Genomic DNA, 23,406 nt, shown 5'->3' on the forward strand with positions numbered 1-23,406 from the left:
CCATTACAGGGTCTTCATAATGGTTGTGTGTCTTGTTTAACAAATAAAATTGCCCATTCTACAGGATGAGGTTTGACAATCTTTAAAATCTAAAGCTACTACTGTAGCTTTTAGTTGAAATGATTAAGTGGAAAATTGCCTTAAATGTTTCCTGGGTGAGGCAAATGAATGATAATTAAATTGATTAAATGGAAATGCAGTTGTGACGTATTGGCTGCTTTCACATGGAAAATTTACTTTGTAAATATATGAAGAATAAATGTTTTTGATGAGAAAAGATTGAGATATTTGTATAAAAGATTTTGACTTTGGAAAAGCTCTAATATAGTGACAGTGGCTTACAGGGGATATAATTATTAAATGTGTATGTAAAAACATCAAACCAGGGGACAAATCATTTTTGCCTAACTCATGTGAATTACCTATCAAATTAAATAAAAACATGAATTAGGCAAGCATATGGGATTTGGTTAGCTGAAAATAACACTAAAAAACTGTTGTGTCTCCTTTTCTTCACTTGCTCAGATTGAATATTGCTCCTAGTCACTGATTCCTGTCAATAGGATGTAAATGCGGAGTAACTGCATGAATAACTTTGGACTTACATCGCTATTCACTGGGCATGACTGTCAGTCCCTGACACAGCCCTGAACATGTTTTGTATATTTTATTGATCTTTCAGTATTTAAAGAGCATGGAGAAAGAGTCCCCTTTTCTTTTCTAGGCATGAACAATTCCGTCAGATGAATCATATAAACATTTGCCTATCAGTAAACCAAATCCATGTGATACAATGCTTTATAAGACACAGTGTTTACTAACACAAATTAACTGATAATAAAAAGGAGGAAAGTAAACTCAACTTCCCCTGTAAGAACAAGCTGATTATTTCATTGGAAGTTACATTTTTTGTTTTTTTTCACCAAGTCTATGACAACTGAGTGAATGACATTTTCCCTTTCCGTGGTATATTAGGGCTCTTTCAGCTAAACCAAGGGCTATCAAGGAGCGAGCAGAGCTGGAATTTAGGAGTAAGGAATGATCCGTCTGCACCTCTAGCACATCCATTGCTCACATGAGCAGTTTGACAGTGTGCCAGTTGCGTGCTGTTACAGCCACCTCCTTTTCCTATAGGGATCTTTAACATGGCCAGGTTACAACACTTCTGTGCTGGGTGATGGAAACAGAGGGGCTATATCAGACCTGAGAACTGCATACTAAGCTTAAACTGACCTTAAATTTCCAGATTTGTGAAGGCAGAACGACATTACTGATTGGTAGAAAAGCACGTGCAACTTAGATTCAGGGTAAATTTATAAGTATGTGTCACATTATGCAGTTATGTTTGCATCAGAATGTAGCAGTCACTCAATAGTGCTTATCGCTCCAATAAAGCAGGTAGAACAGGGACCAAGAAATACAGCCTACAATCAGAACTTCAGGGGAAGCCTGGGTGAGAAAAATGCAATGTAATTATTATGGCTAAAGCTAGTACGGACATTGGGGCAAATGTCCCTACTCTGTAAAAGTGTGCAATGGGATCTTTCTACATGCATTATTCAGAGTTTTACAGTTCTTCTAGCAGCACAGTTACCCTTGCATGTTATGCTGGGCAGTATTCTATTAGAGGTGAAAGGCATACTTACTGAACCACTGACACCGCTATATTATGTTTCATACACGCCAGCATTGGCTTCAAAAATTCTCACCACAGCCCTCTACTGATGTGGGCCAGGACACGGGTGGAGTTAAGTGGCTATGTAGTAATGCACTGCAATCAGACATAGATTTGACAAGAGGCTGGAAAATATTTTTCCAGCAATAGGACTGATTAGACATTCACAGCTAGAGCTGAAGCACTGTAGAAATGCAAATAGATTTGTTCTCTATAATGGCAGCAATTACTGCTTTGCTTCATCCTATAGCTGGATCAAAGCAGAGAGAAAAGGACTGACATTTCTGCACGCTAGAATTGCTCCTTCATTATTTCCATGCTCCCAGGTTTTTATGTATCCTGGACAAAGTACCCAAGAATGCACTGCAGAGTAGCCTTTTAGGGATGGACTAATGAGCTATATGGTCTAATGGCTCTTTTCTTGCTCTAATTTCTGTGCCTCCACGATCTACTCCTTTATTTCCTCACTGCAAAGATCAGAGAAAGATTATATTCCTAAACAAGCGAGACTGAAGAACATTCTCTCTTGGGAGGACACCGATATAAATTAACTGATATTATATCACTGAGCATTGCCTACTGTGAACTATAGTAACTTTTGGTTTTGATATTATACAGCAGCTGTAGACAAATTTGTTTAACACACAAAGACAGTTTTACAGAGTATCTATTTAGATTTCACTGAAAGCTGTAAGTTGCAGATTTTTTTTGTTTTCTTTAATCTTATGTGGACAATTGATTACTCAAAAGGCTTTCCAGCAGCAGTTTGTACCACAGCTTGAACCACAGTTCATGAGATACTGCTCATATCACATTAGAGAAGTCTTTCTTAAATCAGGCTGGGCCTCCACAGATGGGAAAAATTTTTGAGACTACTCACGAAAGTAAAAAGTGCTTCAGCAATAAGTAAACATTACTTGTTTTAGGCTGCCTGTTGGTATAGCTCCAAATAAATAAGTTAGTAAGTACTTCTGGAATTTCTTGACAAAACTTTAAGAACTGGTGTTAAGAGCTCTACTTCCTTCAGTTTGGAGTTCTTGCTATGTTAACATATATTATACTTTTTATATTACACTTCAGTTTTTTATACACATGCACACACGCAGCCTTCTTCTTGCATAGCGATTTCTCCTGTACTGGTCTATGTTTTGGAGCATTGAAAGGGTTAGAGACGTTACAAAATTGCTCACACTCGTCAAACACCTACTGAAGTCAACAGGCGTTTGGGCTGTACAAGGAAATAACGATGACAATGTTTCTTCTAGTAACTGAATATACAGTAAAACCCAAACAGAATATGAAAGACAAGACAGAAGAGCACAGCAGGGCTGTCTGCAGTTAAGCAAAAGCGCTGGCAACGAGATCAGGGAATAAATGTTGATCCCACGCGACAGATGAGGAAGCTCAAGACTGGAAATGAATGTTAAATCCCTGTTCAGTCGCAGGAAGCCACCCAGGCCGCAGGGAGGGTGATCACCAGCACCCATCACCAGCGCCCATCACCAGCACCCCGAGCCCGTTTGCGAACTGTGCTTTGCCACCCTCTGCCGTCCAAATCCCACCCAAGCAGCAGTTAAGTAATTTCACCCAGTTAAAACCTTATTTGAAGTAAAATGTGTTTTCTGGGGCATGTAACTAAAAGAACGGGTATCGTTATCTTCCAGTAGCCTTTTGCTTTGCAAAATGTTACATGAGCTTGGTGCTGGGGTGTTCCGAGCTCCCAGTACAAACCCAGAAAGGGAGATCTAAGTATAAATTTGGTACATGTTGTTTGCCACATCTTTTTCAAATATTTCAGCTGACTGCAGTTGGGATGAGACACAGCGTCAAAAGCACAGGCAGGATTCTGCACCAAAGCTTCTGGCCCAGAAGCCAATCTATCGCTACCACGCAGCATATGACTTTGACCTGGCCTAAGGAGTCCCCTAGGACGGATTGTTCCCAATTCTCCTGTTCTTCCCCATCCTGTTGCAGCTTGAGCCTGAAGAATACCTGAGCCTTGTTTGTCCTAGAAAGACTGCCTGTACCTGCTTTTGCTGATTGAAAATATTTTCAATCTCAAATTAATTTTAGTGAGTGTTAGAACTTCTAAAGGATAAAAAACAGATCCAGGAGCTCCATTTACATTCACTGAAGCTTGAATCTATTTGGTGGCATAGAAAGCAGAACTGCCTGTAACACCTTGCCAGGAGAAAAAGCACAGATGAAAGGAGGAATCACGGCACTAAGGATTGTACATTTCCATTGCACTTTGATGTTCAGCTCTCACTCCCCTCCCTACCCGAAGCAAGCTAACACCATGGTGTGTGACTACATGCTTCTAAGTGGTTGAATCTGCCTCCAGGCACTCTCCTCCTAGTCTTCCTTGCTACATTTGAAAGATCATCTGCCTCCCCAGCATCTGTTCATGAGTGATGACGCTCAATGCTAAAGGAAGAGAAAGGGCATCCCAATGGCAATTTTATCAAATGGAAATCATACATGAGGCTTTCAAAATGGGCTAGCAAGAGGAAATTAAGAATAGGTTAGACTATAATGATCAAGCAGATGAAAGAAGTGAGAGAAAGAGGGGAAAGTAATTCAGATGTCTTTTTAGAGGCAGAAAGCCCTGCAGAAAAGGAAGTATGAAGGCACAAATATCTCAGCACAGCATCTTGGCACTGCACTGTTACACATTCCCTTGAGATAGGGGCTTACATAGTATCACTATGGAAAGAAGAGAGCATTCCAGCAGGGATATTGGCTGAATAACACAGCAGCGTTTCCATCCCCAACATGTTAAAAAACACACCAAAAGATAAATAATAAGTCCTCAAACAAGACTTTTATTAAATTACATAGTTTGTATTCTTTGGATTGTTCAGCTTTTAGTTTGCAGTTGGATATTGTTTTCCAGGTTTTCTTCGTAATGAGGCATTAAAAAATAATTGAATATGAGGTTTTTGAACCACAAGAATATCCTCAAGTGTGGCACTTCAATTAAAATATCAAAGATAATGAGGTTTGCCAATAAAACCAGGTTTGATAACACAGAGGTGTGGCACACCTCTGAAATGTGCTGCCTGGCTTCAGCCATCTGTCCTGGCTGTTACCAAAGGCTTTTGTCCTTGTAACACAATGGGGTTAGTTGTTGTTGAAAAGAGATATGTAGGCAGAGTTTGAATAATTAATTCTTTCAAAGCAGAAGACACCCAGAGGCCAGTACCTAATGAACAGAGGAAGAACACAGAGGAGAAACAGTTTTGAACGGTGTGGCTAAGACGCCTTGTTTACAGCCCGTGACAAGCTAACCTCCTGGTGTGGCATTTTTTTCTCCTCAGCAGAGAAGCCCTTCCTGAGGCTCTTCGGTCAGGGGTAATATTATCTGAGAAGCTTTGTGGAACTGTTTGTCCTTCATAAAGCATTTGTGGGCAATTATTGGGAAATGTGTTAAACTGCTACCAGTGTGCTCTACTGATGTGGAAGCAGCCTGCCCGGATGCTCCACAGCTTTCCCAGGTCAACCTAAGGAAAGAACAGCCCAGTTTAAAGATTGTATGAGAAAATTTGGAATTTGTCCTTACATTAGATTGAACATTTTTACCTTTAGAGCCCAATAGCTGTTTGTCTCTACCCTGCACTGAAAGCTGATGAACTGACAATTCAGCCAGAGAATGAGAGTGAATACTCTGAAGGAATGAACTCTGAACAGCTTATGAACCTTGGGTGACCATTGCCAGCTGTCCTATTAGGCTGTGTTTTCTCCTGGCCAGACCCTACCACACATGGACATGTATTTGAGCCCTACAGATTTTACTAACAGGCACCTGTTCTCAGGGCAAACACTGAAACCAAAGGTACCCTTCCCTCACAATGAGCTTTGATCACCAGTTGATGACGCTCTCCTTGCTACTCTAGTAACAGCACATTGATTTGTTATCCTGGCTTTGTTACTCTTGCCACTCTTTTTTTTCCCTACTCAATTGCTCCACCAGCAGTGGAGCTGCTTTTTTTTCCCTACTCAATTGCTCCACCACCAGTCTTGCTACCTTCTTAGCTCCCAGACACAGTCGAGAGATAATAATGCTCCAGCATGCATCACACATGCTTTCAGCCAAACTGTGGTGTGAGAGACACACGAGGGAGTGCCTGTGAACACATATGGCAGACCTATTCCTAATTATATAAATTTCTTATATTAGTGGAGTACATGAACAGGACCACCTACTACCTGTCTGATAACAACTGATATTGCCCTGTAGTAATGATAACGCATCGCAGGTCAATATGTCATTAATACATTAATCTATTCTTTCATTTAAAAAAATTATATACATCATCCTTGTAATATATAAGAATTATATAGAACATCCATACCACTGAAGAGACAGCTTTGTGAGGAGAGGAAGTTACTTTATGTTACTTCATGTGTCTTGGCTCACTGGGAAAATATGACAAAATTTATGTGCTTACAATTATCATTAAATCTTAATTTTTGGCAGGCTTAACTACTACCTTCTCTTCCCATTTGTTTTTAAGTGAGTTGTGTGTTTGTGAATGCGCCGGTTTGATAGCCCCAAAGACAGAGAGCATCTGTTTGCCTATAAAGGAAATATATTTACAACATTCACTTCCACAAACTGCTCCCGAAAGAGTGCTTCAGTCACACACTTGAGGGGCTAACAAGAGGATCAGTAATGTAAAACCCCCATCATCTTGCCAAGATTACTAATGAGGCTGCAATTTGCCAGTGAGAGGTTGCAACCGTAATGGGTTTTGCAGTCTACTCCTTTTACTAGAAGGGCATTGTAACAACTAGTTCAGGCTGCTGAGTCACTTCCAATCCTGCAAGTGTTCCCGTAACTAATGTAATTTTGTCAGTGATGTCCTTAAATCATTCTGTCACGATTCCAGTAACTAAACCCATACTTAGAAAACTAAGTGAAAACATTTGAAAATCAGGCTGATTATTAACATTCTGACATTTAGGCACACTGGGCAATAATTTTAGCTAAAGTACTCCCTCATATCCATGACATCCCTAGTTTTCTAATAATAGTTCATCAGAATTGTTTCATGTACTGTATTATTCAGAATCCTTGGGTAGATCAGTGTTTGAAGAGTGTCATGTAAAGGATGATGCTTGTTTGTAACGCATAGTCTACCCTTACAACCAGTGCTCAAAGGTGGAGGGAAGAGAAGTGAGTATCCTGGCTCCTGCAGACTTTGGAAGCTATTCCCGTCGCTCAATAAACAAGAGAGCCAGCACTGGCTCTTCCTGATTTGGAACTGGAACGTTGCCTCACTCCAGACATCCTGAATCTGGATGCCCCCAAACTAGGCCCACCATGTGGACAGGAGCCCCCACCACTAACCTAGAGAAGCGCTCTAAATAGAAACCAGGCACTTGAAAAAAAGTTTTGTTTGAGGTAAAATGAAACGTTTCTTTCCCTCCTTAGTATTTTTCTCTAACGGTCTAAAAACTAACACAAAATCTGCCTTCGGATCTGCTTGACATTTCTCCTACCCGCTTTCCCCGCTCAGCCACGTGCATGAGTTCACAGGGAGCGCCGAGGAAACCCAGGCTCTGAAGTTTAGCTGAACCTGGCTTTTCTCCCGCCAGCCTGACGCCCCGGGCGGGATGCCGGGCGGGATGCCGTGCGGGACCGCCGGCTGGGCCGCTTACCAAGGCCTCCGAGTCCACCCTTCGCCGCCGCGCCCGCCGCCACACAGACACGACAAACAGCGATGGGGCAGGCAGGAGCGGCGGGAAGGCTGCCGCAGCGCTGCATTTCAGCCGTCTCTAGACGAACGGCGTCGTAAAAAGGCGCTCCCGGCCGCGGCCGCGGCCCCGCCTCGGCGGCCGCTTTTTGCCCGGCTGTCGGCCCGGCCCGGCGCGGGCAGCGCAGGCAGAGCGCGGCCGCCACCTGCTGGCTGTCGGCGGGCCCTGCCGGCGGGGCCTGCGGCCGGCGCTGAGGCGAGGCCCGGGTGGTGCCTGTGTGAGACGGGAGCTCGGCCCCCGGCCCTCGTCAGCAGGGACTCCCCGAGCAGCCGTCCCGTGCACGAAAGTGTGCATTATTTTAATTTTTTTCTCTGGATGCTATCGTTAAATACTTCTATTTGCTGCTTCTCTCGTTGTGTACTTGTGTGTTAGAAGTAGTTAAGATGCGCTTTTTGTCCTCCTCTCTGACGCGCGTGGAAAGAAATGCCGGTGGCCTGTATCTTTGACAGAGAAAAGAGCTTACAAACAGTACAACCACACGTGCTGCACGTTAAACGTACGCCAAAGTTCAACAGCAAAATGAGACCGTTCAGAGTCTTAATAAAACCATGAGTAAGGCTCTTGCACTGAACGTCTGACTCAGGAGCAAACACAAATGTTCCTTTTGACCACAGCAGATGGCTGTTTTGGAAAGGTGCCAAAATGGGATTGTGATTTGGACAGGAAACCAGCCCCTGAGCAACCCAGCTGCATCTGTAAGGCTCTGGCAGCACTCTTGGATGCTGGCCTCACTGAGGCTGTTCTCTCTTCAACTGTACATTAATTTTTGGGCCACCTGAATGGTGATGGCAAAGAAGTGTTTTTCAGATACTTGCAATTGTACAGCAAATGGCGTACCACAGCCCAGTGATTAGAGCAGGGCACGGGGCTTCGGAGTTGTCTCCGAGCTCTGCCGCTGATGCTGTGTGAACAGTCACATCCCTTAACCTGTCAGCAAGTGCATTTTTCCATATCTAAAGTGAGAGTAATATTCTGCTTCCTAGAAATCGAGCCGAACTTAAAAGGTATTTTACGATCTTTGAATGAGAAGGTCTATGTAGTAGACAGGTTAGACATGTAATAATGCTATGCTATAGCACAAATTGTGGATTTCTGTATGGGCCAGATAAGATAGCATTAACAAGAAGATTACTGAAAGCTGGTTAAATCAAGTCACTCACCATGGAAGGACCTGCGGGTGGAAAACCCACTCTCCTGCTGGGCTCAAAAAGTAATGAACATTGGTTTGAAATCCAGCTGGCAGCTGGTTACTAATGCTATTCCTCAGAGATGGATACTGAGATGCCTTCAAAACTTGAGCAGACAAGGCTCAGAGTAACCTGCTCTAACTTTTGAAGTTAGCCTCTTTTTCATCAGGGGATTGGACCCGAGGTCAATTCCACCCTAGATTAGTCGATGACTGTGACAAAAGAGTGGTGAAGAGCAATCTCACTCAGAATGTTGTTTGAAGGGAGTGAAACTGCCATCAGCTGTCTCCATATCCCCAGGAACAGCGGTGGGTAACTGCATAAACCAGATGACATGATTTGCAAGAGGACTGAACAACATCAGATAGGTTCCTCTGCTTTTCTAATTTCATTTTAAGATACTTATGTTCCACAGAGATTGCATAAACACACACTCTTTCCCCTCCCAAAATCAAATAAGTGAAGATCATTCTCAGGGAACACAACTAATGTTTTCATGTGCAGTCTCACTTGGATTAAATCGAATAGGCGAACAGAACTCTGAAAATAATCCCTGTTCCTCAGCAAAATGAGCCTTTCCTTATTTTCACCACTGAGTGGGTTGTAAGGATGGGTGAAAGGAAGGTGAACTATTTAAAAAATGTTTTGTTTTTTGTTTTCAGTCTGAGTAATAGCAATCCTACTAAAATCCTACAAAAAGGCATCGATGGTACAGTATCTAGGTCAGTCAGCGTGTCTATATATGACCTTACATTCTTGTTGCAGAGTTTCACTATTAGTCATTATCTTTTTACAGATCAAGCTTTTTTTACCAGTGACATCATCCTGCTCAAAATTTGCAGTGTGCACATAAATACCACATAACAGATAAGAGCACCCATGCTCCCAATAAGGGAGAAGTCAAAAAGGAGTGGAGACTGTGGTCTTTTAACATTTCAATTTTTGTTACTGCTAAGCTTCAGAGAGAGGGTGGTTAGCTGGGGAGAGGTGATGGTGCAAAGAGCAAGAAAGTGCCCAATCAGTATATTACAGAAATGAAAGTGATTTTTCCTTTTTAAGGTATGGAGCTGGCTATGAGCAGAGGCTAATTAACATTTTAAGAGCCATCTTCATGCATAAAGTCCTTGCTGCAGCAGGAAGTGAAATAATGCTAGCCATTTTTCTTCAGTAAGACTTTTTTATTGCAGCCTCCATATTTCAAAAAAAGGTGAGGAGAACGAAAAACTGCCTGGGAAGCTAACTGTTGGGTATGGGATGATGGGGACTAAGATAATCGAATCAAAGTGGTAGAAAAGTTGAAAGTACAAAATGGCTGAAAGGAATGGACTAGGGGCAGAATATGTTCTGCTGTAATGTAATGTATGTTATTTATAGCATCACAGAACTGTAGACTAACTTAGGTTGGAAGGGACCACAGGACATCTCTAGTCCAAATTCCTACTCAAAGCACGGTCAGCTATGAGATCAAACCAGAGTGCTCAGGGCTTTAGCCACTTAGGTTTTGAAACCCTCCAAGGATGGAGATTGCACAGCATCTTTGGACAACCTGTTCCAATGCTTGACTGTCCTGACGGTGGAAAAGATTTTGCTTATATCAAGTCAGGCCTTTTTAAAATTACCATTTATGGCTGTCAGTTTGTCCTCCCACCATGCACTGCTGTGAAGAGCCTGGCTTTGTCTTCTTGATAACCTCCCCTCAAAGCCTCTCTTATCTAGGCTGAACAAGCTCAGTTTCTTCAGCGTCTTCTTATAGGGCAAATGCCCCAGCTCCTGCCTGTCTTGGTGGCCATCCACTGAACTTGCTGCTGTTTATCAACATAATCAAATGTATGGAGTATGGAGTCAAATGTAATGCCGTTTCTTCTGAGACAGAAAGTATTAAGAGGAGAGCAAAGACTAGGGAAACGCCTTAGATGGTTCATTGTCATCTTAATACTCAGAAACAACTAAGAGCTGAAGAAAAGCTCTGTGTATTATTTAAATGTCATCTGTCTGTCACTGTGGAGAATGTGACTATCTGATCAGACCAGCTTTTGTAGGTTCTGTCTCCGCTGAGTGTACCATCTATCCCAGAGCCATCATGAAAGCTGGTGTGTTTACAAAACATTTCAACCTAAATAGCAGTTGGGCTCCATAAAAGATTTATCAGATGCAAGCATACTATTTGATCCCCAGGAAAAGGGATATGTAAAATGGTGGTGGGTGGGTGAACAAAGCATCGTCTGAGTTGGCTTATTATGCAGTTTTCAAGGTAACAGTTAGGAGATCTGTCTAAGAGTAATCTGGTCAGTTTGAAGAGACCAAACATTGCAGGCAGCTCCATGCTACTGAAGTAGAATAGGATTTTCCTCCTCTGTTTTAAATTTCTGTTACACCTTTCACCCTGAAGCAGCTCAAAGCACTTTGCAACCAATTCACAAATTCCTGTGTACATGACAAGAGGTCATGTTATTGCCCATCTTGATTCAGAAGGAAGCGTGGCATGGCTCACTACCTAGTAAAGCCATACAGTTATGTCATCGCCACGGATTTGTTTTTTTGATAACGGGATGGCCTACACAGCACCAGGATTTCTGGCGTCTGTCGGGATTCATCTTTCTCAAAGGTGAAAGAGAATCTTTGCTCCGGAGCTTGCAGGGCTCATTGACCAAGCTTTAAACTAGACTCGAAGGGGGAGGGGAGTAATACCAGGCTTGCCTGTGAGAAGCTGAGGGACAACGTGCCACGGTTAGAGGAAGCGGGTGCTAGCAAGGGCACTCAGCCTGTGTCTCTGAGATGTGCTGGGTACTCTGGGGCACAGTTGAAGTTGTACAGAGTTGAGCTAGGGGATACTGAGGCAATAGGAGCCAAGAGGGAAACGCCAGTGAAACACCTCAAGGCACACAAGGGGTCTTCCTCTATGAAGGAGACACGGACGACAGCCCAGCTGAAGTGCCTCTACACCAATGCACGCAGCATGGGCAACAAGCAGGAGGAGCTGGAAGCCATTGTACACCAGGAAAACTATGATATGGTTGCCATCACGGAAACACGGTGGGATGACTCGCACAACTGGAGTGCGGTGATGGATGGCTATAAACTCTTCAGGAGGGATAGGCAAGGCAGGAGAGGCGGTGGGGTAGCCCTGTATGTTAGGGAGTGTCTGGATAGTTTAGAACTTAATGATGGCGATGATAGGGTGGAATGTCTATGGGTAAGAATCAGGGGGAAGGCCAACAAGGCAGATATTGTGGTGGGAGTCTGTTACAGACCAGCCAACCAGGATGAGGAGACTGACGAACTATTCTATAAGCAGCTGGGAGAAGCCTCACGATCGCTAGCCCTTGTTCTTGTGGGGGACTTCAACCTACCGTATGTCTGCTGGAAATACAATAAAGCAGAGAGGAAACGGTCTTGGAGGTTCTTGGAATGTGTGGCAGATAAATTCCTGACACAACTGGTGAGTGAGCCAACTAGGGCCCTGCTGGACCTCTTGTTCACGAACAGAGAAGGACTTGTGAGCCATGTGATGGTTGGAGGCCGTCTTGGGCAGAGTGATCATGAAATGATAGAGTTTTTGATACTTGGAGAAGCAGCGAGGGGGGTCAGCAGAACTGCCACCTTAGGCTTCCAGAGGGCAGACTTTGGCCTGTTTAGGAGACTGGTCGACAGAGTCCCCTGGAAGGCAGCCCTAAAGGGCAAAGGAGTCCAGGAAGGCTGGACATTCTTTAAGGAGGAAGTCCTAAAGGAATAAGAGCAGGCTGTCCCCAGGTGTTGAAAGACGGGCCGGCGGGGAAGACCACTGGCCTGGCTGAATAGAGAGCTTTGGCTAGAACTCAGGAAAAAGAGGAGAGCCTATGACCTTTGGAAGAAGGGGTAGGCAAGTCAAGAGGACTACAAAGGTGTAGTGAGGTAGTGCAGGGAGAAAATTAGAAGGGCCAAAGCTGAGCTAGAGCTCAATCTGGCTACTGCTGTAAAAGACAACAAAAAATACTTCTTCAAATACATCAGTGGCAAAAGGAGAGCTAAGGAGAATCTCCAGCCCCTAGTAGACAGGGGAGGGAACACAGTGACCAAGGATGAGGAAAAGGCTGAGGTACTTAATGCCTTCTTTGCCTCAGTCTTTAATAGTAGGGCCAATTGTTCTCTGGGTACCCAGCCCCCCGAGTCGGAAGATAGGGACCGGGGGACCAGAATGGAGCCCCCCTAATCCAGGGGGAAATGGTTAGTGACCTGCTGCACCACTTAAGACACTCACAAGTCTATGGGGCCTGATGAGATCCACCCGAGAGTACTGAAGGAACTGGCAGATGTGCTCACCAAGCCCCTTTCCATCATTTACCAGCAGTCCTGGCTAACTGGGGAGGTCCCAGTTGACTGGAGATTAGTAAATGTGACACCCATGTTCAAGAAGGGCCGGAAGGAGGACCCGGGGAACTACAGGCCTGTCAGCCTGACCTCGGTACGGGGAAGCTGATGGAGCAGATCATCCTGAGTGCCATCACACGGCATGTAGAGGATAACCAAGGGATCAAGCCCAGACAGCATGGGTTTAGGAAAGGCAGGTCCTGCTTGACCAACCTGATCTCCTTCTACGACAAGGTGACCCGCCTAGTGGATGAGGGGAAGGCTGTGGATGTTGTCTATCTAGACTTCAGTAAAGCCTTTGACACAGTTTCCCACAGCATTCTCCTGGAGAAACTGTGGCTGCTCATGGCTTGGTCAGTTGTACTCTTCGCTGGGTGAAGAACTGGCTGGATGGCTGGGCCCAAAGAGTGGTGGTGAATGGAGTTTACTCCAATTGGCGGCCGGTCACAAGCGGTGTTCCCCAGGGCTCTGTGTTGGGGCCAGTTCTGTTTAATATCTTTATCAATGATCTGGACGAAGGGATCGAGTGCACCCTCAGTAAGTTTGCAGATGACACCAAGTTGTGTGGGAGTGTTGATCTGCTTGAGGGTAGGAAGGCTCTGCAGAGGGACCTGGACAGGCTGGATTGATGGGCTAGGGCCAATTGTATGAGGTTCAACAAGGCCAAGTGCAAGGTCCTGCACTTGGGCCACAGCAACCCCATGCAACACTACAGGCTTGGGGAAGAGTGGCTGGAAAGCTGCCCAGCAGAGAAGGACCTGGGGGTGTTGGTTGACAGCCGGCTGAATAATGAGCCAGCAGTGTGCCCAGGTGGCCAAGAAAGCCAATGGCATCCTGGCTTGTATCAAAAGTAGCGTGGCCAGCAGGACTAGGGAAGTGATCGTGCCCCTGTACTTGGCACTGGTGAGGCCGCACCTCAAATACTGTGTTCAGTTTTGGGCCCCTCACTACAAGAGAGACATTGAGGTGCTGGAGCGTGTCCAGAGAAGGGCAACGAATCTGGTGAAGGGTCTAGAGCACAAGCCTTAAGAGGAGCAGCTGAAGGAACTGGGGTTGTTTAGTCTGGAGAAAAGGAGGCTGAGGGGAGACCTTATTGCTCTCTACAACTACCTGAAAGGAGGTTGTAGTGAGGTGGGGGTCGGTCTCTTCTCCCAGGTAACTAGTGATAGGACAAGAGGAAATGGCCTCAAGTTGCGCCAGGGGAGGTTTAGACTGGATATTTCACTGAAAGGGTTATCAAGCATTGGAACAGGCTGCCCAGGGAAGTGGTTGAGTTGCCAGCCCTGGAAGTATTTAAAAGACGTTTGGATGAGGTGCTGAGGGACATGGTATAGTGGTGGTCTTGGTAGTGTTAGGTTTACAGAATCACAGAATCGTATAGGTTGGAAAAGACCTTTAAGATCATCGAGTCCAACTGTAGGTTTACGGTTGGACTTGATGATCTTAAAGGTCTTTTCCAACCTATACGATTCTGTGATTCTGTATGGCCTGAAGCAATGCATAGCATGGGCTGAAGTAGAGATACCTTCTTCAGTCATGTTTTGTGTGCAGGTTTCTCATACAGTGTGGAAGAATATCTGTAGGAGATGGAAAAAGAACAAATACACCAGAGTCATTATACCCCCTTCTCCTTCTGCTTTCATCTCCTCTGTAGCCTGGAATTGTTCTGGGAAGAGGGTATGTACTTCTGAGAATGGTAGTGGACTGTCAGGAATTGGGGCCAGAAGGGATGCATATTTTCCATTTCACAAGCTCTGAAAAGGTGTTTTCCCTGAAAGTTAACATAGAGACTACGAGAGTAGTCTTGCAAACTTGAGACTTACAAATGATGCTTCAGCCAAGGAAGCTGGGTTGCACAGTTGTATGGGTGGTCTATAGCCAGAGAAATAGGGGATGGCAGTCTTTGGAGACCACACTGGGTGTCAATTCTTAAAAGGATCCATGAAGATCAGGGAAGAAGACATTAGGAGATCTATCCAAAAGTATTAATTCCTGCAGTAAAAAGCTTCAACTTCCACGGCAACTAGGAAAAACTTTGTAAAAACAAAACAACAACAAAAAAAACCCAAAAAACCCCCAAACAAACTACTCTCCAGTGTGGGGTTTCTTCTTGGGAAATATTTGGACTCGAGTGTTTTTCCTATTTTGCAACAAATGCCATTTGCATGTTTTCAGAAGAGTGCATGATTTAATTTTTTTCCTGGATTCCTGGAGAATCTACTGGGTATCAAATACCAAATTAAACATCCTTTTGATTTTAGATGAGTCTCCTGGTATTCCATGTTCTGTTTGTCTCTGCAGTCCCACACCTTTAGTGTTCCATATAATACAATTCTTTCTATATCCTTAGTATGCTGAGGGGTTCTTCTGTAAGATACAAATAATTACACCCTGCTGTTCACCACATCTGTTTATGAGAAGAAAAATTGTGGTTTTTGCATGATCAACTCTGCTGCAGTAAACAATGTCAGATGTTTATTGCGAAATAGCTACAAATTCTGACTGAACTTGCAGCAACACACATACTTGAATGCATCAAAGTACTCTTGGAAGAACTTTCAGCTCTGTGTGGGTGTTAGTGGTCTGGGAAACACTATTTTATATCAGTGTCTTGATTTAACACAGCTTCTTATCCATGAGTTGGTAAGTCAGGCAAATTAGAGGCTTTTTTCACTACTTTATAACTTTTAGAACTGCTAGAACTCTCTGAGAGTTATGTCTAAGAGAAAGCCTCTTCCCTTTTTTACTCCCCTTGCAAAATTCCTACACCCAGATATCATAGCAGGTGTATATTTTCAAGCTTCTCTAAACTCATACTTTACTAACCTGTTTTGCCTTCACCAAACACCTTTAAACAAAAGTGATAAGCAGGAACTACCCCTTGCAACTGCAGCTGTGAGCTGCAGTTTGCAACTCCACAGACTGCAACAGAATTATTTTAGATTTGGACTGACTAAAGAATCAAAGCTGCTGCATTGGGGCACTGCGCTGCACATTAACAACTAAACGCACCAATTCTTTTCCTGCTGGGCTCAGTGTTAGGTTGCCTGCTCTGGAGAACTCTGGAGAGACTCAGCTTGATTTTTCAGCTAAATCATGCCTGTTGAGTTTCCTCAAGTCAATGCAAAAATGGTGCAATACTGCTTCATGACTGAAAGAAAACACCTGCATTCACTCCAAGATGGGAGATGAAAGCAGCCAAAAAACCAAAAAAGGGTACCAACACAGGTACTATACTTTTACAAAAGTTATACTACATCCTGAATGTCTGCTTACTAGTTTTGTCTTTGTTTCCAGTGATAGGCTGAATATCTGGCTTCAAAAGATTAATAGAAATTATTAAAGCCAGACATCTGATGTTCAGGGGGTTTTATCACTAGGGAGGGCAAATGGTCTATATATAATTTTTCCCTCTTTCTCCTTCAGTTAATCTCTACAGCACCAAGATACTTTAACACTCCCCCTCACAAGTTTCTGTTTGTACCAAAAATAAAGCTTTTATTCTTGCCTGTCAGGAGGTGAAGCATTTGCTATTTACAGGTGGCATGTGGAGGAAAGATGGACCTGGGGTTTTTTTGCGTCATTTGGTGGGAACATGCAGTAGAAAACAATATTTTAATTAGGAAAAAAAATGCTACTTTCCTTGTACATGAACTAATTTTGAATTAATACAAAAATTATCATCTGGGAAGGCAAGAGCTTAGGTGGTCTAGCAGCAGATAATCTCCATACAGATATCTGCTTAGTTTATGAAGAGCTCTGTAACAGAGATATTTTTTTCTGTTACCCTTAACCTGGCCCCATTTTTCCTTGCAGAAATCGTTTCCAAAATCCAGAAAATCCCATAGCACTATACAGTAGATTCAAGCCAAACAACATTTGGTTTTGCTCTGCTGAAGCACATAGCTACAAGTGTTCAGTTTCCAAGTTGTAAAGTCTATCCGTAGCCCTCAGATGAGAAAGAATAGTCAGATTATAAGCTCAATACTGTTTCACATCAGCAGACCCCATTTGTAGATTCCATTAAGCTTCAGTCAGAAAGTAATATAGAACATACCCATAACCTTACTGAACATTCATCTAGCATTTGCCAAACTACCGAAATATCTATGGAAAAAAAAATCCCCAGAGTCATGCAGTGCTCAGTAAATGTAACTATTGCATGCTGAACCTCTCAAGCATGCGCTGCCTCATGCTTAATGAGAGAGGGAACCTGTGTCTGCTGAGAATATGTCAATATATCAATAGTCCTGTCTCATGTTATCATGAGGCCAGAGCAAGCTACTTGTTGTTGAGAAGAAAGCTAAATAAACTAACTTTTCGGGAGGAAGTGAATACACCACACACACATAAAATTCACACTTTTTTTTTGTTTTGAAAGACTGTTTTCTACTCAAAATGATTAATTCTAAGTAGTCTGTTTAAATGGTATGCCAGTGGAAGGAATTTGTCTCCTAACCTTTAGAAGTATGTCTGGACAGGTATACTGATGAGAGAACTAAATCTATGACTGTATAGTTACGTCAGGATGCATCAGACCCATGTAAACTGTGTAAAGAAAAGTTGAACGTTTCTTGCTACTGCTGCTTTTTAGCAACGCTGCTACTAATTCAGCCCATCCCTTCCTCCTTTAGGAGGCACAAAGAGGGGCTGTTAAAAGTGTGCAGTTAAGAGTGAAGAAAAAACATTTTCACGTGACGATGGAATCTCGATACCACAGACATTTGCATGGAAAATGTCTACTTAGAAATGTTATGGTGGAAAACCCAACCTCATGCTTTTTTTTTCTCAAAAATATCTGGAGTGGTATTTCTTGATATTTCTTTCCTTCTCTCTTACAAGTTTATATTTATATATGTGTATGTGTGTGTATAGAAATAAAAAATTGTTCTGGTTTTCAAACAAAACCATTTAAGATTCAGTTTTTGGAAGAAAGAATTTAGAAAATATTTTATAATATATTATAATCTCAGCTTTTAGTGATCATATGCAACAAGCATTTGAATATTAATTTGTAGAATGCTGAGGAATGAGAAGGGAAAGGATTCTTGACTGCCTGTGAGAAACAAGTATGATGACTTATTCCTTACAATTTAATTTAAATGTCAGAAGAGACTTCTTTGTCCAAACTGTTAGTCACTGCAGCTAAACACAGATGCACAAAGGAAATACTTTGATTCCATGTGGTTTTTTTAATTAGAAGTTAACTTTTAAGCACTGATTACCCTGAAATAATCTGATATGCTTATTCTAAAGCAAGCATCCATGCGCTCACAGACTTGTACTGGAATTAATCAGGCCAAACTAACCAACTTTGGCTCTAGTTGGAATATAGAGAAGTCCTACCTCTCCAGCTAGAGAAGGCTATGCAAACTGAGTAGCTAATATAAACACCTACATCTTTCCCCTTAAAACAGTGATGATCTTGGAATGACTCTTCCTAACACCAGTATTATCAGCTGTTTGTATTTCATAACTTCACTGTCTCAAAACAACAATTACTCTATTTTTTTCTGGTCCAAACCCTATTTTTTATCTCAGCTTCATTCAAGCAAAATTCTCACTGCAGCCACAAAGACAGATCAAATGGCCTAAGCTGTCTGCAAATATGTTTGCTATTTGAGTTGCACACTCAGAGAGCTTCAAATTCCAGAAAAATCAGGCCTTGCCAAACATACTGCGCAGGCTGGAAAAATATGAGTAAGTGACTGCAAACATGCTGCGCTCTGAATATCTAAAATGTGGTTTTGGAATTGCAATTCGAGAGAACCCAAGTGAAACTGAATCAAAAATCACAGATAAGGCCAACTTTAGGAAGTCAGTGCTCCTGTGCATAGGCATCTTGGCCCTGGCTGGCACTGAGAATGTTGATCTAAGGATTCAGGATGATTTCAAGAGGGGAAAAACAGTGTGAATCTTTCTACTCCCTCTGCCACTCAGTACCCCATATGTTGCTCTGATGGGTTGTTACCATAGTGTCAAGACTTTTACAAATTCTGGAGCACTCTTCCATTATCAAAATTGAAAATATCTATCACAGGCATCAATTCTGGAATATGCATCCCATCAGACAGCACAGTTTATTAAAAATAAAATCTAAGGGAAGAGAACACTATTCCCTGCAGAACCTGAAGTTAGGCCCTTCTCCCTGCTTCTTCCTAAAAGGTAAAAAAAAAAAGAAAAAAAAAAGCAAGAGGAGGCACATATTAATTTAATTTTTCAGTAGCCCAGTTTTCATGGGCTCACTGAGTAGCATCAGCTCAGTGCTGCTTCAACTCACAGTCAGTCATCAATACACAGCTAAGATCCAGATACATACTGCAAAGATGGAATAACCCCATGCAACAGTCACACAGGAGCATGACTGGCTAGATAGCTATGTGCAGAAAACTCCTGGAGTCCTGGAGGATATCAAGTTGAGCATGAGTCAGAAGTGGACTTCATAATTGCAGCTATGAAGGCTAACTGCAAACTGGGTTGCGTTCAGGGAAGCGTAGTGAGCAAGTCAAGAGAAGTGATTAGTCTTCTTGGCACTTGTGAGGTGGCCTCTGGAATAACATGCCCAGTTTTAGACCTCCAGTACAAGAAAGACTGATAGGAGACAGTCCAGCAGAGAACCACCAAGATAGTTAGGGGGCTGACAGGCATGATGTATGCGAAGAGACAAAGGGCTGAGTTTTTTCAGCCTGGAGAAAAGCAGCTTAGCTTTCTCTTGTAACTAGGAAGGGAGCTAACTACTGTCTTCAACTAACAGGTGGTTATAGAGAAGATGAAGCCAACTTCTGAGGGATGCATAGTGAAAGGATGGGAGGCAATGGTTACAAGGTGAAGCAAGAGGAATTCCAATTGGATATACAGAAAAATGATCTTTGTAGTGAGGGTGGTTAAGACTAGAACAGGTTTCCCAGAGAGCCAGTGGAATTTGCATTCTTGGAGACGTTCAAAACTCAGCTGGACAGGGCCCTGAGCAACTGGATTTAAATTTGAAGCCAGTCATGCATTTATTAGGAGGTTGGACTGCAGACATCCAGACATTGCTTCCAACCTAAATTGTTCTCTGAGTCTGTGAAACTCAAGTAGTCTGCGACAGCAAGAGACTGCCCACCCTGTATCAGAAGGCTTCAGAGAGACTTAACCTGTATGATTTTTCTTAGGAGTAAAGAGCTGTCTCACTGATCATCCCACACTATTCTTCAGGAGACGGGAAGCTGGAACCACTGCCAGAGAAAAGATCTGTTGAGAGACTGGATCTTATATGATCTTATATCATGCAGACCCAGAGTCAGTAGACTCTGTTCATCATGAAGGGGCAACTTCAGCAATTCTGCAAAGTCATTATGGCTCGGAGTGGGGCAATTTCTCCTTTCCCTCATGGGATCTCTCTGCATGGATCCTTGCTAGTCAGACTTGGTGCAAAGGACATAATTCAGCCTAGCTGGGAGAGCTTGGGAATTACTATAACTTGAGTGTGTGTTAAGTGGCTGAGGACAGTATTACAGCTAACATGGGCAAGCACTCCTTAGAGCAGTATTTAGTTGAAAGCAATTACGTTTCAGCACTGCCTTCACCAAAAAAAAGGCAATCCCTCTTACTCCTCCTTCCCCTGCCCTCAATGGGAATACCTGATTATAGCCTTTTCACTCAAATTCCACACAGTTCGTCTTTCTTGATGCCAGAAAACAGTCTTTCATACAAAAGCAAAGGTTTACAAAGAGGAGACAGGCACCATTTTATCAGTGTGTTCCATGGCAACTTTTTAGCACTCTAAGAGTTTGCACAATCCAAATGATGTTCCTTTTCTTTATTAATGATATTTCCCAGCTGTTTCTGGTTTACAAAGAGAGGTCTGGTCCTTCTTTGTTATAGGCTGTACCCTGTCACTACAGCAAGTCCGCAGGAGGAGTTCACAATGGGGTGCTTTGTAATTCACTCAGGCAGGAAGAGCACAGTCCCAACGAGAGGCTGTGGGTACACAGAGTCTAAGCCTATGTATATTGTTGTACTGAACATGTATATGTGTTGTGCATATATAATAAAAAGTAAGCACATGTTTAATCATACCTATGCACAAAATATTTGCCTACAGCAATGCAATGTAGAAGTACCTCAGGGTTCTGTCCTTTCTTTTGTAACAACGATAGCTCTTCATCCCCTCTCACTTAGGATATGTTTTTCTTTTAGGACTTTTTTTTAGTTCCCTTCAGTAAAGTTTTTATATCATCTTTCTTCTTCATGCTCTCATTATCTCATTCTTATCCTGACGTACATTATGCAAACATGCTTCACATTCACATAAGCCCTATTCTGAATATATTATCTGCCTTCTCTGCAATGATTTCAGTGCGGGTTGTGGGTTCGTATGGAACACAGTACAAGGCCCAGTGCTGCTCAGTGCTTACTCCTCTACCTTAGGGTTTTCTTTGGATCTTTATCCCTGACTACGGGCTTGAACTTTGAATTGCTGGACCTAGCAGGAACTTTCTGTAGTAGATTCTATCTGCATTTATTCTGTTTTAGACAAAATAACACGGATACAGGAATGACAGTATTTGGAATGTAGGCTAAACTCAATACATTACGTTTCTTTTAACATGCTTATCAAAGCTGCTCTGGCATTTTCCATTTGCAAAGGGCAATGACACATGTCAGAGCTCAGCATGTTTAAGAGCATCACTGGGCTGGACAGCCCTACTGCTTTTCTGCAGTCTTTCAGAGCTATTAGCAATTGGTTTACAGGAGAGAAATGTTCAATGGCTAAGACAAGTGAAAGGAAGCACAGGAAGAGTCCTAATGAGGTCCATAACCACTGTTACCTCAGTAATGTGCCAGCATTCATCTCAAACTGTTATCAGGATGCAGATATTTACTGAATTTATAATTCCAACCTTAGGGGTGCTATTTGCCATATAAATGTATTGAAAAGAAGCAACTTCAAGAGCTGGGGTCTTACTGAGGTGTATATTATTGCAAATAAAGATGGGGGAAACATGAGAGTGGTGCAGCTGTCCAAGCTGTGATCTTCATGGATCTATGAAGCAGGCATTCACCCCCTGAAGTGACAGTGCTGTGATACTGCTATTTGTCTCTCACTTGGATAAGTGCTTTCGGAGCTCTATCACAAGCTGTAGAGCATCACAAAGAAATTAATAGAGTGGTTTAAATGTAGAGACATCAAGAAACAGGCAGGAAATGGTTCTGATTGTTTAATTATATCATTTTGTGGAATTCTGTATATTCTGGGTCTTTAAAACTCCATGCTTGTTCCCATTAGAAAAGAAGGATCCCCAAGATCCAGAGCTTTCTGCCTCACATCCTTCTCCAGAGGAGAACAAGCAATAGGAGAGGTCAGAGGATGATGAGGTGCCATCTCTCAAGGAAAGCAAAATTTCAGAAAGAAAAGCAGGAGTAAGCTTTTCCTCTCCAGTAAGTGAGACACATGGCACACTGTCTCCTGGAGTTACAGATTTGTGTCTGAAATTGAAGGTATCCTTTCTCCTTAGCTCATAGATCTTCACCAGTTTCCCCTTCACATGAAAGGGAAACAGTCACATACAGAGTTTACACTCCTTTGTGTTTCAGCACAGAAGGTGATCGTACTTGAATGTTGCTTTTCATTGTGGAGTCTAAAATTTCCTCATATTTGGAGTGACCATAGCTTGCAGAACAGCCACAGTGCCTCAGGTACATTATGCTTACTAAGCTACTTGATTATTAGGAATCTAGGATGTCAAGATAGATATGATGACATACCCATAAAAGAACAGTGTTAAAATCATTGACCTCTAAGTTGTAGGTCATTCATGTGTTTTACTATTATCAAAATGACATTAAAGGAGAAAGTTCCATCTCATAATAATGCCAGTAAGGAGTTATACCTTGATGCAGCACATACGTCTTTACTTAAAGGTCCATTACAAAGAAAGGGAAAAGACAGAAATAAAAAATTAATTGCTTCTATAATTTGAAAGTGCTGTTCATATGTACAGAATTTTGACCAGTTTTAAATTCAAGCACCCTCTCAAAAACTGAAGTGTTTCCATAAATCTTTCCATATCATGCAGATTAAATGGTACATTTCAGAGTTCTACAGCCCAGGACCTCAAGTAAATCCTACAAGACACAGTGTGCTTCCTGTCTAAAACCTGAACACCAGAACGTTCCATGACTTTTTCCCATTTTGACTGTGCACAATCCCAGCAAGATTAAGGCCTCTCAGCAAGACTTACTTACACGCAGCACTGTTCTATCACCTCCACAGACCATATAGACTCAGCTAGGTCAGCTGTCTCTGCACCACTCTGTAGCACAGAAATGCCATGGGATGCCTAATGATGCTAAGGTTAAACTGTGAACAGTGCATTGCTTTTCTCAGTAAGGCTCTGTGCAGGCAGAGATACCCACTCACTGCGGAATCCAACTCTGGTCATTCATTTTCAC

General features: G+C 42.7%; 1 protein-coding gene across 4 annotated transcripts in view; it reads right to left on the reverse strand.

Moving 5' to 3' along the window:
• SLC9A9 (solute carrier family 9 member A9) overlaps positions 1–23,406 on the reverse strand; it is a 254,648-nt gene that overhangs the window by 183,628 nt on the left and 47,614 nt on the right. The gene's annotated exons all lie outside the window — the stretch shown is intronic.

This window comes from Ciconia boyciana, chromosome 7 (genome assembly GCF_034638445.1).
Source record: "Ciconia boyciana chromosome 7, ASM3463844v1, whole genome shotgun sequence".
NCBI classification, from domain to species: domain Eukaryota; kingdom Metazoa; phylum Chordata; class Aves; order Ciconiiformes; family Ciconiidae; genus Ciconia; species Ciconia boyciana.